The 6,521-nt window shown below is 36.5% G+C and overlaps 1 long non-coding RNA gene across 1 annotated transcript in view; it reads left to right on the top strand.

The window, feature by feature from the left end:
• The first annotated feature begins 634 nt into the window (after window positions 1–634).
• Window positions 635–6,521, top strand: part of LOC134826500 (uncharacterized) — a 95,580-nt gene continuing 89,693 nt past the window's right edge. The window contains exon 1 of the long non-coding RNA XR_010161708.1: window positions 635–666. This is a non-coding gene — a long non-coding RNA (uncharacterized LOC134826500). The remainder of the gene's footprint in view (window positions 667–6,521) is intronic.

Raw genomic sequence — 6,521 nt, 5'->3', positions numbered from 1 at the left:
GCTACATTCGAGAATACAGAAAATTGGAGAGTGATGCGAAACCCTGGTATCCAGTAGTCCAGCTGACACAATATTGTCAGTGGAGTTTGTCAGAATATTGTCAATAAGCGATGGGACACAGCCTGGTTTATGGTGCGTTGCCAGTGATATAAGTGGGATGAAGTTATTTCCATATAAGATGTTTTCAAAGCTGGCAGAGCCTTTATTAAATAGATTAAAGTTGAAATCTCCAAGCAGGATAACGTTCCTATCAGGAACCTGATTAAGAAGGCTCTCAACTTCGTGTAGGGCATCTTTGTCAGATCCACCAGGTGGTCTGTATAGGACACCAACTGTTTGGGGCCTGCCAACATTTGTTATGGAGACAAACACTGATTCAAGGTTAGGGTCAAAAACCACATCAGAACACGATTCAGGTTTGATCTGCTACGAAGCACACTCATAGCACTCAGGGGAATCAGAGGAAGACAAAAAGCCCAGCACCTTGGACTGGATGACGTATCCTTCAATCTCATTCCTCAGAAGACGAGCTTTGAGGTCTCTTAAGTTTGTTTATATAAATTTTATAGATAAATTATTGTAGCTTCTATATTGTGTAAAATTTTACGGACGAAATGATCCCAGTTTTTAATACTTTCAACACTACTATATAACAAATAATTTGAGGTATGACACCCGGAGATATGACACGATCAAGAGATGTCAAGAAAAGTCCAGTGAAGGTCGATATGACAGCGGATAATGGAGAAATTGAAGAAGAAGAAGATCGTAGCTGTGAATGTAGAAGATATATTGCGGAGGAGTTTTCTTTGGCATGTGCAACTTGCGACATGTACTGGCACTACTGCTGTGTTGGGCTTACTGGATTAACGCAGGAAGAAGGTAACCACTTGACTAACTGGCGCTGCCAAAATTGCTTTATCTCTCCCCACATCAAGGGCACAAGAAGCCAGTCCACAAATCCAGACAGTGAAGAAACCAAGACCCTACGGAATGTTATTAGAGAAGAACTTGGTGCCCTTACTCCGTGTATTAGAGGAATTGTCGAAGATTCTGTGAGTCATACCAGTTCTTCTAATGATTCATCTGAAAAACCAAAAGAAATCACAAAAATTGTGAACCAGGCTTTCCAAACCTGGGCAGATGTTACTGCAAATAGTCAGAAGAAAGTTATTGAAGAAATGAGCCTACAGCAAGCTTCTCAAAGTGTTGTCAGTAAAGTTCAGTCAAAGATGCACACTGATGCATATGAGCGAAATTTAAGAAAGCTCAATCTGTGTGTTTTGAATGTACCAGAGAGCAAGAAAACTAACTCCAAGCTACGCCAGGAAGAGGACTCGAAGTTCTGCAAGGAGACACTAAAGATTGAAAAAAGTGACTTTATCAGTTGCCATCGTGCAGGTAAAGTGGATCCAGGTAAGCCAGACTCCTGTCGGCCATTGATCATCCAGACAGCTGACGAGGAGTCAGTTAACTATTATTCCAACCATGGCAAGGGCTGGAAAGAGTCATCATACTGGATAAATCTGGATCTCTGCAGAGCAGACCGAGAGATCCGTTTTTTAGCCAGAGAAGAGAGGAAGAAGAGGCGGGAAGAAGCAGAGAAGGAAAAGACAGAGAAGAAGGTGGAGAAGAAGTAAATAGCAGTAACAAAGAATGTAGTCAGCCCATGAATATATTTTATACTAATGCTAATGGACTATTTAATAAAATTGATGAACTAAAATGTATTCTATCAGTTTATAAATCCATTCATGTAATCTGCATTACAGAAACTCATTTTAATAGTGATATTTTAGATGCTGAAATTTTTATTGAAGGTTTTAGTATGTTTAGAAAAGACAGAGATTTTAAAATCGATAATTCCACTAGCAACATAAGTGGAGGTGGAGGTTCTATTATTTATATTAAAAACAGTTGTAATGCTTCATTAGTGAGCTCATTTTTAAAAGCACCAGACTCTTTAGCTATTAATGTCAATACCTCTGGTGGATTGATTAGTATTTGTTGTATTTATAGGTCTACTTCTTTGAATTTAAAACAGAATAATATGTTATTATCTTGCATCAAGAACATATCTAGTGAAAAGAATGTTTTTGAAACCATTATCATAGGAGATTTTAACCTACCTAATGTATCTTGGGAAACTGGTAGTGTAAATAGTGGTATTTCTAGTAAGAATCAGGTTTTAATGATTCAACAAAAGTATATTGATTTATTTAATGACAGTGGTTTGACGTGGTACTTTACTAACGAAACAACCAGAAGACGGCTTGTGAAAGATACTCTCCAGGAGAGTCTTCTTGATCAGGTTTTGTATACAAATGATGCTCTTGTCAACGGTTGTAAGATCGTTTCTCCGCTTGGCAAAAGTGATCATGTTGGGATACTTGTTGAACTGGTTGTTTCGCCCAATACTAACAAAAGTCCCAAACAAAAGATTTTAAAGCCTATTTGGGGTAAGATTTCCTCAGAAGAGTTATTTAACTTTAGTAAGAATAATATTGAATGGGATTATAGTTGTACAAATAATGTTCAAGATATGTGGGTTGAATTACATGGTAAATTGGAGTCTGTTGCTGCAGCTGTCCCAGCTGCTTCGGTTTATCTCGACAACAGACCTGTCAAGTTGCCATGGAGTACAACTTCACTTAAAAGAATGAGGAAGAACAAAGATAAAGCATGGGCTGAATTTGATATTAATCCTTCGGATATTAACTTTAGCTGTGCAAATAGCAAGCAGCATATTTTTGAGGTGGCAGAAATTAAAGCTAAAGTAAATTATGAAAAGAAGATTACATCTAATTTAAAACAGAATTGCAAATCTTTTTACTCGTATTTGCGTAATAAACGTCAAGTCAAATCAAGTGTTGTTTCTTTAGATAGAGGAGATGGTACACGCACAGATAGTTCATCTGAGTCTGCTGAGGTACTTGCTAGTGCCTTTAGTTCTGTGTTTGTGTGTGAACCACCTGGCCCTCTTCCCCAAAATGAGAGTTATAACAGAGAGGTTATTGATGATATGGAAATTAGTAGTTCTGATATCAAGAAGCAGCTTTTAAAGCTTAATGTTTTTAAGAGTTCTGGTCCGGATGGCGTTCATCCAAAGTTGTTGAAATCCTTAGCATACGATGAAAAGTTTGTTGAAGCTGTAACTGAATTATTTGTTAAGTGTTCAGAAACAGGAGTCCTGCCTGACATTTGGAAGACAGCATCTGTTGTAGCATTGTTCAAAAAGGGTGTTAAATCTGATCCCTTAAATTATAGACCTGTCTCTTTAACTTGTATTTTGTGCAAAGTGTATGAAAAGTTGGTGAGGGCACATTTATTAACATTTTTAGAAGAACGAATTTCAAAGCATCAGCATGGATTTGTGAAGGGTAAATCTTGTCTTTCTAATCTCTTAGAGACATTTGATAATATTCTTGATATTTTAGACGAAGGTGCTCCTGTCGATCTTTTGTATTTTGATTTTAGTAAAGCTTTTGACACAGTCCCCCACTTTAGACTTCTATCTAAATTGGAGGGGTTTGGGGTCAAGGGAAAAGTTTTAGATGTTATAAAAGACTTTCTGACAGACAGAACCATGAGGGTTTGTGTAGAAGGACAATGGTCTGAGGTGAAACACGTGTTATCTGGTGTTCCCCAGGGGTCAGTATTGGGTCCTTTGCTATTTATTCTTTATATAAACGATTTACCTGACAATGTTAAAAATAAGATTAAATTATTTGCAGATGATCTCAAGCTAGTTTTAATACTTTCAACACTACTATATAACAAATAATTTTAGGCATGGCTACCGATGAGTAATCCGTTGGAGTAAAGTCTGCCGGTGTCCTGGGTGTGATGGATCTGAGTTAGATGGCAGGTTGTGGAGGTGGTAATCGTTTCTTCCTATTGCCCTGGTAGTCTTGTACTACCAGGGCTCCTGCGGTCTGGTACGAGGTTAGTTTTATTGTTAGAGATCTAGTGATGTTTGAAATTTATTAACTCCTTTTAGCTACTTCTCCTTTAGATAAGTATTGCATTCTTTTTTCTGCTATACAGTTCTTTACAACACCTCTGTTCATTATAATTCAAATTTTTTTTTTCACTCTGAACTATAAATCTCTGGCCTATTAACTGTTTCAGATCCAGATTGCTAGGGTTTACAACGGTGCCACTGAAACATCCTGCTGTTGATCTCTTATCCGGATCACCCAGTCTCCTCCCGATCCTCCCACACTTCACAACAAGATGCCAACACTGCCCGCCAACTTCCTCGCCTTACTGCAAAACTTATCCCTTGAAGTAAAGCAACACATGCATACCCTCCTTACTCAGAGTATCCTGGACAGTCTGAAAGAGGAAAAGCTTGCTTCTAAAATAGAACGGTTAGATGAAAAGAAGAAGGAAAAGAAAACGAAGAAGGAAACTACTGTTCAAAATGTCTCGTATAGCCCACTGGTCGTGAGCCGTTTTCAAGTCGCCTTCTAGTCGCTTTTAGTTCGCTTCCGGTCGCTTTTGGGTCCAAGTAATTAATTTCATACTGAAGAATATGGACTTGTCAGAGATAAGTGAAAAGGATATAAATTTACTGACCGAATTTACAAATTTTTCAAAGGCAGAGGTTAAAGATATGATCGACAAAGAGTTCATGGAACTGGTCAAGATATTTGGTCTTCTTAAACCGGAATTCGGACAACTATTTTATTCTGAAAATGAAGATTCAACGGACTCTGATACTGATAGCAGGGAAAGTTCTGACAGTGGAAGTGACGATGATGACGAAAATAGTGAAAATAATATAATCGTATCAAATTACAGAGAAAATACTGAAACAGAAGATAGTGCAGAAAATGACGATATGTCCGATAAAGATAGTGACTAATAGAATGTTTTTATTTAGAGTTTACCTGTGTATGAAATATAAATACTTAAATATTAAAGTTGTTTGTTTCACTTGTATCTACAAAAAAAAATAGTAAGAGTTCTAAAAAGATTAAAAAACTAATAAATTACAAAAGAAATGTAATAAAAAACATGAAACTATAATAATGATATAATAATGACATAATAACGGTATAATAACCGTATTAATATTATTATAACTAATGACGTGTATTTATTAATGACGGATATTATTATTAGTGACGGGTTTTATCATTAATAATGACGGGTGTCATTATTAATAATGACGGTTTTATCATTATCAATGACGGGTGTCATTATTAATAATGACGGTTTTATCATTATTAATGACGGGTGTCATTATTAATTACGGGTGTCATTATTAATAATGACGGTTTTATCATGATTAATGACGGGTATCATTATTAATGACGGGTGTCATTATAATTAATGACGGGTGTCATTTTTAATAATGACGGTGTTTATCATTATTAATGACGGGTGTCATTATTAATAATGACGGTTTTTATCACTATTAATGACGGCTATCATTATTAATAATGACGGTTTTATCATTATTAATGACGGGTGTCATTATCAATAAAGGGTGTCATTATTAATAATGAAGGTTTTATCATTATTAACGACGAGTGTCATTATTAATGACGGGTGTCATTATTAATAATGACTGTTTTATCATTATTAATGACGGGTGTCATTATTAATAATGACGGTTTTATCATTATTAATGACGGGTGTCATTATTAATGACGGGTGTCGTTATTAATAATGATAGTTTTATCATTATTAATGACGGGTGTCATTGTTAATGATGGGTGTCATTATTAGCAACTAAATCCATTCATCATACAGCAGAAGTCGATAATGTATAGTGTACGCGTTCACGTAACAACAATATTGTTGATATGGTAACGTAATTAGAGAACACTTTCAGGCCGCGGTTACTCAATAATATCAAGATGGTATTATCAATATACTAGTGTAACCCGGCCTACGGCCGGGATTTCACTGCCGCAGTTAAAAAGGGTAGGAGTAATTACCCGCTGAGTCAAAACCCGCATTAGGTGACCCAATAGTTTCTTAAACAATAATCTCATAATCAGTTATTTCTTGTGGATAATTAAGTCATTATTAGCCATGAGGCACCACACTCCATGATCATAAGGTCTGAACACCGAGTATTACACCTCATCACTCCCGTCTTGAACCGCTTTCTATTTTTATTTAAATCGTTATAGAAATTAACCCTTGTTAACTCCGCACCACACCCGCATATTATATTTGAAAACACGCATAACATTGTCGTATGAACTCTCTCTCTCTCTCTCTCTATCTCTGCAGTCCAAACAGACCCCAAACACTAACAGTCCCCCCTCCCCTAATAAGCTTAAGGTATAACATTACAGCGAATCTTCCAGGCTAATCCAATTATGACGCTACTTAAATGCAGCTATAACATATTACACAGTAATGAGAGAGAGAGAGCAAGCCCCGTAACTCTTGCCGTTCTGCTCACGCAATTTTATGTAACATTTGTGGTACAAAACCATCAATTAAACCACTTACCATTGGCCGATTTTTAAAAAAATTTCCTATGGGCTTCATCAGAG

The sequence above is a fragment of the Bolinopsis microptera genome, chromosome 2 (genome assembly GCF_026151205.1).
Source record: "Bolinopsis microptera isolate Bmic1 chromosome 2, MBARI_Bmic_1.0, whole genome shotgun sequence".
Lineage (NCBI taxonomy): Eukaryota > Metazoa > Ctenophora > Tentaculata > Lobata > Bolinopsidae > Bolinopsis > Bolinopsis microptera.
Note: the sequence above shows the minus strand (reverse complement) of the source record. Positions and strands in the feature narration are given on the sequence as shown.